Source organism: Triticum aestivum, chromosome 3B (assembly GCF_018294505.1).
Source record: "Triticum aestivum cultivar Chinese Spring chromosome 3B, IWGSC CS RefSeq v2.1, whole genome shotgun sequence".
Taxonomy (NCBI): Eukaryota; Viridiplantae; Streptophyta; class Magnoliopsida; order Poales; family Poaceae; genus Triticum; species Triticum aestivum.
Genome location: NC_057801.1, coordinates 524,606,708 through 524,617,954, shown reverse-complemented (window position 1 = coordinate 524,617,954; position 11,247 = coordinate 524,606,708).

Genomic DNA, 11,247 nt, shown 5'->3' with positions numbered 1-11,247 from the left:
TAATTATATATATTAATATATGTCCAAATATTATGCCAAATATAAAGGAGCTCTGGAATAATATATATAGCTCCTGCAAAAATTGGCATAAGTTAAATAAATGATTTAATATATTATTTAAATCAAAACAAATGTCAGAAATTAGAAAACAGAAAAAAATAAAAGGGAGAAGCTTACCTGGGCTCCTCCCTGTGCAGCCCAGCCAGCTGGCCGGCCCAGCCAGCAGGCGGCCCAGCCCACCTCCCTCCTCTGTCGTCTTCGTCCCGACAGAGGGAGGGGAGTGTGGCCGGCGCGCGCGCGCGCCACCGCGCCACGCCACCTCTCTCCCTGCCTGCCTGCCCTCCCCTCCTCGCCTCGATGCCCTGGACGACGCCACGCCTCCCCCCTGCTCTCTCTCACTCTCCCCCGGCTCTTCCCTCCTCTCCCTCGCTCTCTCTCTCACACGGCCGAACACCACCGTCGCCGCCGTTCGCCACAGCAGCCGTCTCCGGCCACCCCTCGCTCCCCCGACTAGCTCAGAAGCTCCGCCACGACCCCCTCTTCCCTCCCCACCGCTCCACAGCTCCCCGGAAGCCCTGCATCGCCGCCACGTCGCCGTTCCCCTCTTCGGGCTCCGACCATCGTCGCCGTCGAATTCGTCGTCTCCAGCGCGTCCCCGAGCCCGCTAACCATCCCTGCAGCTCCGCGGTGAGCCCCCGGATCGTTTCCCCCTTCTCCCCTGGTCTCTTCCGACCTCTAGGCCCTAGCCCCACCTTGGCCGAGAGCTCCACGCCGCCGGCGATGTCGCCGTCGTGGCCACGGTCACCGTAGCACCCAACCGAGCACACTATCGTGCTCCACACCTCACTAGGAGCACGCAGCACGCACTAACGCCTCCCCAAACCCCCTGCAACACTGATCCCGACCGCACCCGAACTCCGGCGGCCGCAGCCGAGCTCGCCGTCGTCGACTCCGGCCACCCCAGGCCCAGCCACGGCCACCGTTCGACGCGCGGGAGCAAGAGCTTTCCAACGAGCCCAAGCACGGCCTCGCCCGTGCCCTGTAGCGCGATCCCGCGTCGCGCCGCCGTCTCGGGCCTCGCCGGCGTCACGTCGCCGGTGGGTTTGACCCACTTTGACCACGGCAGGACCCCCCCTGAGTCCCTGACAGGTGGGCCCAGCCCTGTAGCTAATTAGGATTAGTGCTAACCACTAATGGTTAACCCCCTGACACTGACAGTGGGTCCCAGCGCCACTAACCCCTAATTAGGATTAAACTAACCCTGTTTAACCCCCCTGTCACTGACGTGTGGACCCCACACGTCAGGTTTGACCCCAGACAGCCGCAGTTGACCACTGACGTCATGCTGACGTCATGCTGGCGCAATAATTATAATTTCTGGATTTAAATTTAATCAGGAAATTCCAGAATATTATTTAAACTTCAAAAATTCATAACTTTTATTCTGTAACTCCAAATTGGACAAATTATATATGAAAAATGATCAGAAAAATCCAATCTATCCATCTGTACTATTTTCATGCATGATCAAACAAGTTAAATTGATGTTTTAAGCAGAACAAGGAAAAGCACTTTAAAAGGCCATGTTTGAGTTTGAAATTTGAATCTTTGATTCAAATTTGTTCAAACCCTTCTGGTTTTAGTTGCATTAGCCCAACACACTCATATTGCCATGTTTCATGCATGCATCATATTGTTGCACATTGTTTGGTGATGTTTGTGTATCGCTGTCCTTTGCGACAGGTTCTGCCTCCGAGGAGTACCGTGATTACCCTAACGAAGAACCGTATCAGTGCATCGAACCATCAGGCAAGCAACCAACCATTTGATCATATCGATACAATCCCATGTTCTCGCTCCTGCTCTCTTTTACTGCATTAAGACAACGCGTTTCAAACTGCTGTGTGCTACGGTAGTTGAACCCATTTCCTCTGCATGACCTGTCATTGCCACAGTAACTAGATGAAACCCACTAGCATGTGTAGGAGTTGATTGAGCCATATGTATGTGTTGTTCCTACCTTGCTATGCCTGCTATGCTTAGAGTCGTGTCAGGTCTGGTTCATCTGGGTGATGGGCTAGAGTGAAATGATTATGTCGGTAATGAGAGTGGTGTGGTGAACACGATTTGGTAAAGGTATCGATGAGAGGCCATGTAGGAGTACATGGTGGGTTGTTTCATTGAAGCCGACCTTAAGCACTGAGATCTGTATGTGTGATTTAAGAATCAGCTACTACCATGCATTGGGCCCGAAACCAATGGACCCTCTCGGCTTCTTATTCACCCTAGTTCTCCGTCCAGGAGTTGCAAGTAGTTTCTGGTGTTTGTAGCCTACTGGAGGCCGTGGACAGCGCTGACCGTAGGGGTGGGCTGTGATGCGGTAGGTACGTGGCCGGGTGTACCGAATACCCGTTAGGTATCTCGGGAACCCTGTTCACATCGTTCGGGGCCGTATGGGAAACCTCGGCCGGACTCCCTGCGGATGGAACCTGAATAGGCGATAAACCTGGACTGGAGGCTTAGGTGATTAGGTAGGTCGTGGCCGACACCCACGTTGGGCTTCCGCTTGAAGGTTGCCGAGTACATGTCGTGTAAACGACGGTAAGTGGTGAGAGCGTGTATGAAGAAGTACACCCCTGCAGGGTTAACATGATCTATTCGAATAGCCGCGTCCGCGGTAAAGGACTACTTGGTTGCCTATACAGTTCATAGACAAGTAAATGGAAACTACTAAAAGCCTCAAGATAAGTGTGAGTGCCGAGGATGGCCCTTCCGTAGGAAGACGGAGGTGGATCCTCGGTAGTGTATTGAAGTGGTGAGTAGTGGACTCGTGTGCGCAAAACCATTTCAAGTTGGAGTATCGTAGGATAGTCTAGCCAAGAGTCAAAGCTGGCTTGCTGCAATAACTCCACCAACCCTTCTTGATAATATGCATGTATGTAGGATCTGATGTAAGTCTTGCTGAGTACCTTTGTACTCATGTTGCTATAATCTACATTTTTACAGAAGACGCTGCAACCCCTTCTGATGGGTTCTATGTAGACGTTGACATCAACGAGTAGGCTAAGGACCCAGGTGGTGACCCTGAGCTTGTGATGGACCACGTAGTATAGCTAGGCTTTCCAAGCCTCTTTTATTTTACTAGTTGTCTGTACTCAGACAATGTACTTCCGCTGCTGGTTTGTATGACTGTATGACTTGTATGTTGGGTCGTGAGACCCGTACCTTTGTGTATGTTATGTATGGCTCCCTGAGCCTTAAATAAAGTACTTGTGTCGTAGAGTCATGTTGTGATGCTTCGTTGTATTTGCACATATCGAGCATATTGTGTGTATGATTGAAATGCTTGGTATGTGTGGGATCTGACTATCTAGTTGTTTATCTTTAGTAGCCTCTCTTACCGGGAAATGTCTCCTAGTGTTACCGCTGAGCCATGGTAGCTTGCTACTGCTCTGGAACACTTAGGCTGGCCGGCATGTGTCCTTCTTCGTTCCTGTGTCTGTCCCTTCGGGGAAATGTCACGCTTTGAGTACCGGAGTCCTGTTAGCCCGCTACAGCCCGGTTTACCGGAGTCCTGCTAGCCCAGTGCTACAGCCCGGACCCACTTGCTGATGACCGACACGTTCGAAGCTGGGTCATGGATGCCTGTCCCTGTAAGTCTGTGCCACTTTGGGTTTACGACTAGTCATGTCAGCCCGGGCTCCTTATCATATGGATGCTAGCGACACTATCATATACGTGAGCCAAAAGGCGCAAACGGTCCCGGGCAAAGGTAAGGCGACACCCGTGGGGATACCGTGCGTGAGGCCGCAAAGTGATATGAGGTGTTACCGGCTAGATCGATGTGACATCGAGTCGGGGTCCTGACAGGATATCGCCAAAGGGTGAGTGATGAAAGATGTCCGCAGCCGTGAACTCCATAATCGGCGCCCAATCGGATTCGATTGGCAGGGGCGCCGGAGGCTCGGAGTCCGGCAAGGAGTCCGGCACCTCGATGTCACAAGCTTTGTAAGGGACAAGGTCGGTATTCGGCTCTATCGCCGTAGGAGTTGCAGTTCCCGAGGCGGTGTCCAGCCACCCGTCCTCGATCTGCGCGATCGGCTCCGAACTATAGGTCGGAGCGGATTCGTGTGCGGCCTCCAAGGCACTGTCCGGCGGCAGAGCTAGATCATACCCATCATGACAGTGCGGCACGCTCGGCTGTGGCTCGAATCTGTCGAAGATCAAATCTCCGCAGACGTCAGCCGTGAAGTTTAGGCTCCCAAATCTGACCTGATGGCCAGGGGCGTAGCTTTCGATCTGCTCCAGATGGCCAAGTGAATTGGCCCGCAGTACAAAGCCGCCGAATACAAAGATCTGTCCGGGGAGAAAAGTCTCACCCTAGATGGCGTTGTTGTTGATTGAAGAAGCCATCAAGCCTATCGGTGACGACACAGAGGAACTCTCAATGAAAGCACCAATGTCGGTGTCAAAACCGGCGGATCTCGGGTAGGGGGTCCCGAACTGTGCGTCTAGGCGGATGGTAACAGGAGACAAGGGATACGATGTTTTTACCCAGGTTCGGGCCCTCTCGATGGAGGTAAAACCCTACTCCTGCTTGATTGATATTGATGATATGGGTAGTACAAGAGTGGATCTACCACGAGATCAAGGAGGCTAAACCCTAGAAGCTAGCCTATGGTATGATTGTTGTAATGGTTGTTGTGTCCTATGGACTAGAACCCATCGGTTTATATAGACACCGGAGAGGGCTAGGGTTACATAGAGTCGGTTAAAATGGTAGGAGATCTACATATCCGTATCGCCAAGCGTACCTTCCACGCCAAGGAAAGTCCCATCCGGACACAGGACGAAGTCTTCAATCTTGTATCTTCATAGTCTTGGAGTCCGGCTGACGATGATAGTCCGGCTGTCCGGACACCCCCTAGTCCAGGACTCCCTCAGTCATGTTTTCTGTCATGCATGTACATCCATGACGATTTTATGACAGAATCAAGATAGTCATATTTGTGCTGTCGTAGAAGTGTTCCAGACATTACCAAAATTATCATCACGGAAGTGTCCACTTCTATGACGATAAATCACACGTCATAGAAGTGCTTTCGTCAAGGGTTACCGACACGTGGCATCCACTGTAACGGGTCGCTGTTAAGCTATCGGGTTCCGGTTTGGATCCGATAACCCGTTAACAGCGTAGACCAATGGGGATTTACCACATGTAAAATTGTCATTGGCCGGCAGATCCATGTGTCGGCCCGGCGTTCGGACAGTTGTAATCTAGCAAATGGACGGAACGCACCTATGATACATCGACACGTGTCTTGGCCCAATAATGGCCCATTTAGGTTAAAAGGCTGGGCTTGTCAAAATAAGCGGGCTGGCCCATTAGCGGCCTACTTGAGTCAGGCCCATTTACAAGCACGGCCCATACAAGTTACACAGAATCGACCCATCAAAGGCCCATTCTAGGTTTGACAATTTCCGACCCATCGTCAGTTTTAGCCCGTTAACGGCCCACTACATCTTTGGGCCCAATTATGGCTCGAGCTTCTTTCAGCCTGTTAGCAGGCCATCGTCAGTTCCAGCCCATTAACGGCCCGGAATGTCTTTCTACCTTTTCTCGGCCCATTTCGTAGTTGGGCCAATTCTAGCCCGCTGTGACTTTAGGCCTGCCCTCGACCCTTTCGGTAAATGGGCCAACTCCTAGCCCATTTTGTCTCTCGGCCTGTTAATGACTGACACAACAGTTGGGCCTTTGACTTTAGGTCCATTAGGGGCCCATGTTCCGCAGGGCATCATTTCAGCCCAACACGACTTTCGGCCTATTAAAAGCCTAGTTTGCAAATTGGGCCTCCTCTGGCCCATAACACTTTCATCCTCTTACTGGCCCGTAAAGTAAAAGGGCCGATACAAAATTGACATAAATTTCGGCCCGCTAGAGGCCCGCGGGCCATTTCCATTTATACGGCCCTATAGAGCTTTTGGCCTGTTAACGGCCTGCTAAGAGCCATTGTTACGATGGGACACATCATTTGGGATCCACTTAATATTATTTTGACCAGCCCAATTAAGGCCCGCTTTGACTACACATGTTTGTTCGTTTGTATGGCGTCCAGGAAATGTTTGGGCGTGTTAGCCCCCATTTCAACGACATAGCATATTCAAGAATTATCCTACTCTATACTACAACCTTTGAAAAACATACACTATACAATAAAAAGACTAAGGCATAGAAACGTAGAATAATCCTACACTATACAATACAGAAATTACAGCCGAATATACCCACTGGGCATTATAGTTCGGCACCAATGATAAAAAAGCATACACAAAACAACAAATTACATACACTGGACAAATAAAGCTCATACATCATGGACATGCATCAACAGAACTAACCATCTGAACTATAATGTCCTTAGAAAATAGGATTGGCCGGATTCAGATAGCACAAATTTTAGTCTGCAAAATCTCCAATTCCTTCGTGGTTACCTCAGTGTCTTGTTTCATTTTTTGGACTCCTGTATATAATACCTGCATGCCCAGTCTCAACTTGTTGATTATACGTTGACAATCATGTACACGTTGTCTTGCCACCTCTAGTTGATGCTCGAGAGCATCAACACATTCCAATTCCAATCCACAATCATTCGGTAACAGCCATGCCGCACTGCTCGCAGATCTTTGTGTTGATGTTACTTCATCCTAAAATGTTTCTATAAGTACACATGACCAAGGCAAAAAAATATAGTTACAACAGTGAAGCGAGCAAGACAGACTATTTTTTACATGGCAAAACAAGACTAACAATAATGTTACACATCATGAAGCATAAGCAGGTGATATTTTAAAAAATTTAAAAATGGTAGTGCAGCCTGCATACAGAAATCTCTCTTAGCTCACCAGAGGAGCATGATGTTGGGGCCAAATCCAAAACACAGACAAGTTACAAATTTAGACAACACATTGCGTATAAGTAAGCAAGAAGTTGGCCATTCTATAGCTCAATTAAAGTCTTAGGGAGCATAATGAACAGCAGAGGGATTCATACAAAGCTACTACAACAAACAAAACTATGTAATCATTAGCCTAGTATAATAAACTAGATTGTGAGCCTCATGCAGTAGTAGTAGGTTAATAGACTTCAAAGCTTCAGGCACACTTTGCCAGAGTAATTAAATGGTAAGGCCTTTAATTATGTCAACTAATAGTTATACAAGTACCCGGCATTAGGCATCATTGTTTGGGCATCTCATTAACTGAGGAAAAATAAAGCAATTGAAAAGAGCAAATTAACTATGCCTGAAACAAACCAGGAATTGAACTGTTGAGTTGGATACAGTGACTTACCTTAACTGGTTGAATAGGCTCAGCGCTGCTCCTACTTCTCTTGCAAGGCTCCTTCCTAACATCTTGTACTTGGAAATCCTCAATCTTATCTTCATTGCACCCCCTCTGCAAGGTGACACAAACTAGCTACTTGTCTCCTTGGAAGATAAATATGCATACTTTCCAGTCTGCGAACAACACAAAAGGATGAGATTGTAACAAAACAACACCACATAATGAAACATGCCACATCTCTTGCACTTGCACACAATGAAATGAGCATTTACTATGTGTGCACTATGTAAAAACTAGGCATACATTCGAACTCGATCTCCTGGTACTCCCGGAGAGCCTACTTTAGTGTACAACCAAATCTTTATGTCATCTATGAGTTAGACAAGCCCCCACTACAGCAGCCCTTAGTGTTTAAATCGTTGACACGTTCTGTTGGAGTGTTAGGTCAAGAACAACAAGTAATCAAAGCAAACAATCTTGGCATGGCTGGCTGATGCAAACAAGCAATTGAACAGATGTGTGAGCAAATCTTACATATCAAGAAAAGAAGCAAAGAAGGAGGCTTAAAGACCATCACTTGACTGACCAGATTTAAGGGGCATTTAAACATCATGTGCAACGTATGAACTAACATAAACATTGCATATTCTAGATTCTACAATGGAATGCACATCTATTAGGTTATGCCATGTATGATGATGCCTAAATGTACATTATAGCAGGCAGGAGTGATTCATCATTGCACACACAATTGCATTGCTGGTTAAGGACCAGTTCTATTCCACCTTTTCAGAGCTTATTGTCAAAATAAGCCATAAGAGATGTAAATAAGTCATTTTTGAATTATGGGCTTGGGCTTAACTTATTTCGCTTTGGATGGGGGTGTTTTGGGTAGAAGCTCACAAAACATTGAAGGGAAGGGTGTCGGTGTCAAAACCGGCGGATCTCGGGTAGGTGGTCCCGAACTGTGCATCTAGGCGGATGGTAACAGGAGACAAGGGACATGATGTTTTTACCCAGGTTCGGGCCCTCTCGATGGAGGTAAAACCCTACTCCTGCTTGATTGATATTGATGATATGGGTAGTACAAGAGTAGATCTACCACGAGATCAAGGAGGCTAAACCCTAGAAGCTAGCCTATGGTATGATTGTTGTTCGTCCTATGGACTAAAACCCTCCGATTTATATAGACACCGGAGAGGGCTAGGGTTACACAAAGTCGGTTACAATGGTAGGATATCTACATATCCGTATTACCAAGCTTGCCTTCCACGCCAAGGAAAGTCCCATCCGGACACGGGATGAAGTCTTCAATCTTGTATCTTCATAGTCTTGGAGTCTGGCCAATGATGATAGTTCGGCTATCCGGACAGCCCCTAGTCCAGGACTCCCTCAGTAGCCCCTGAACCAAGCTTCAATGACGACGAGTCCGACACGCATATTGTCTTCGGCATTGCAAGGCGGGTTCCTCCTCCGAATAATTCATAGAAGATTGTGAACACCAGGATAGTGTCCGGCTCTGCAAAATAAATTCCACATACCACCATAGAGAGAATAATATTTACACGAGTTCAATCTGCTCACGTATTTCGTGGCGTGACGTCACACCACGGCCAAGCCTTTACTCGAATCGTTTTTGTCATACCATCTCAACGCGTTTAGCGAAGCGGTTTCCTTGGCACGTCTTGTCGAAGCAGAGATCGTGTTCCCCTTATTCTGGGATTCCCATCAATACGGACATGGGTAACCCAACCGCGCCATTGATTGCGACGCTTGGGAGATAAGCGAGTTTTACCAGGCCGGTGGGGACGCATAGTTTCGTCCGCCCATATATAAGGGGATAAGGATCCACCTTTTTACCTACGCCTTCTTCCTCCTTTGCTTATCCATCTCCGCGCACTCGAGCTCCAGCGCCCATGTCCGCACATCTCACCTCAACCTTCTCCAACCATGTCCGGAGCGGGAGGCAAGTGGATGGCCTCCTCCGTTACGGAGGGACACATCAAGAAGCTGCGCAGCGCCGGATATTTGTCCAGCGATATCGCGCACCGGCTCCCCGACGAGGGGCAGCTCATCCCCACCCCCAAGCCCCATGAGAGGGTGGTATTTCTTCCCCATTTCCTCCGCGGACTGGGCTTCCCACTCCTTCCCTTTGTCCGGGGGCTCATGTTCTACTACGGCCTGGATTCCCATGATCTGGCCTTGAATTTCATCCTCAACATCTCGGCGTTTATCGTCGTGTGCGAGGCCTTCCTCTGCATATAGACCCACTTCGGCTTGTGGCTAAAGACCTTCAATGTCAAGCCGAAGGTTGTGAAGGGCAGCCAAGTGGAGTGCGGAGGCGCCATGGTGGGCAATATGCCCAACGTCACTTGGCTCGAGGGCGCCTTTGTGGAAACCATCAAAGGGTGGCAATCGGGGTGGTTCTACATCACCGAGCCGCGTGACCCTGAATGGGCAGCGGCCCCTGAATTCATATCTGGCATCCCCATGCGGCTCACTTCCTGGAAAGAGAAGGGCCTGCTGTGGGGTAATTCAGAAGAGCTGACCGGACTTCAATCCTGTCTCCAAACCCTAGTGAACAAGAAGCTCAAGCTTATCAACATAATCCAGGTCATGCTCATCCATCGGATTCTCCCCTGCCAACAGCGGGACTTCAACTTGTGGGAGTTCAATCCGGCACAACACCAGACCTTGAGCGGGCTCTTCGACACTACGTACGAAGAGGCCTGGAGGGTGCTGGTCAAGGGTGCCGAGGCTCCCGCATCCGCTATCGAAGATCGCGGATTCAGCTCGCAGCGTCCGGCTGGCGAGGTAAGCCAGGTTATCCTTTATGGGACACTCGCTGTTCATAGTTTGACTCTATGTGGGATCTAAACTCCCAATACCTTTACCAGGCCTGGCAGGAGACGTCCGGACAGGTTAACTGTCCGGCTCCCCTTCCAGAAGACCCAGCGGACGCCCGTCTGACAGGGCTGCTGGTCCCGGCACCTTACGTGGTGTCGGAGAAGAAGGCCAAGAAGAAGGCCACGGGAACCCGGAGGAGTTCCCGGCGCTAGGTGTTATCGGATTCATCGTCCGATGACTCCGAGGCGGACTCCTCCCACGAGGACGAGGAGGAGAAGAAAGAGGCCTCTCCCCCAGCGGGGGGAGAGAAGAAGAGGAAGGCCTCCCCAACGGGGGAGGCCGAAGGGTCCAAGAAGGGAAGGACCCTTCCCCCGGACTTCTCTACCAACACCGGCGACGGCGACGAGGAGTGGCCCTCAAGGGCCAAGCCCCTGGCGAGATCGTAAGTATCCAGACTCCTGAATAAATCATAATTTTCTTTTTGTCGCATAGCATCTTTTAACGCCGCATACAACCTTGTAGTCCGCCTAAGGACGATCTTCCCGCTTCGTCGAGCGGGTCCTTGGGCATGTCGAATGTGAATAGCACTTCACTTCCGGCCGCCTCCTCCCCCCGTGATGCCGACGACGCCGAGGTGGGATCCCGGAAAGGGACCCACCAGGAGGAGGAGGCCCCGGAGGTGCCATAGGGCAACCTCCCGGACTTTGGACCGGACTCTGCACCAGAACCTGCAGTGGTTCTGGAGTCCGGCGGGCGGCCCCTTCGTAAGAAGGGCAAGACTGTGACGCCGGCGGCCTCCGTCCAACCGGAGGCACCGGATAACTTGCTGGAGGCGCTCAACGGCGCTTCCATCAAAGAGGAACACCGCACTGTCATGAGTTCGGTGATTCAGAAGGTTCAGCTCGCCAAAAGCGGGCTGACCGAAGCCTGCAGCAGCCTTCTAACAGGCTTTGACGTAAGAATTTTAAGATATGTAATATAATACCGCATAGACAGTAGCCCCTGATGCTCGGTTCGGTGTTCGGAAAGAAAAGTCGGACTGAGGATCTAAAAAGA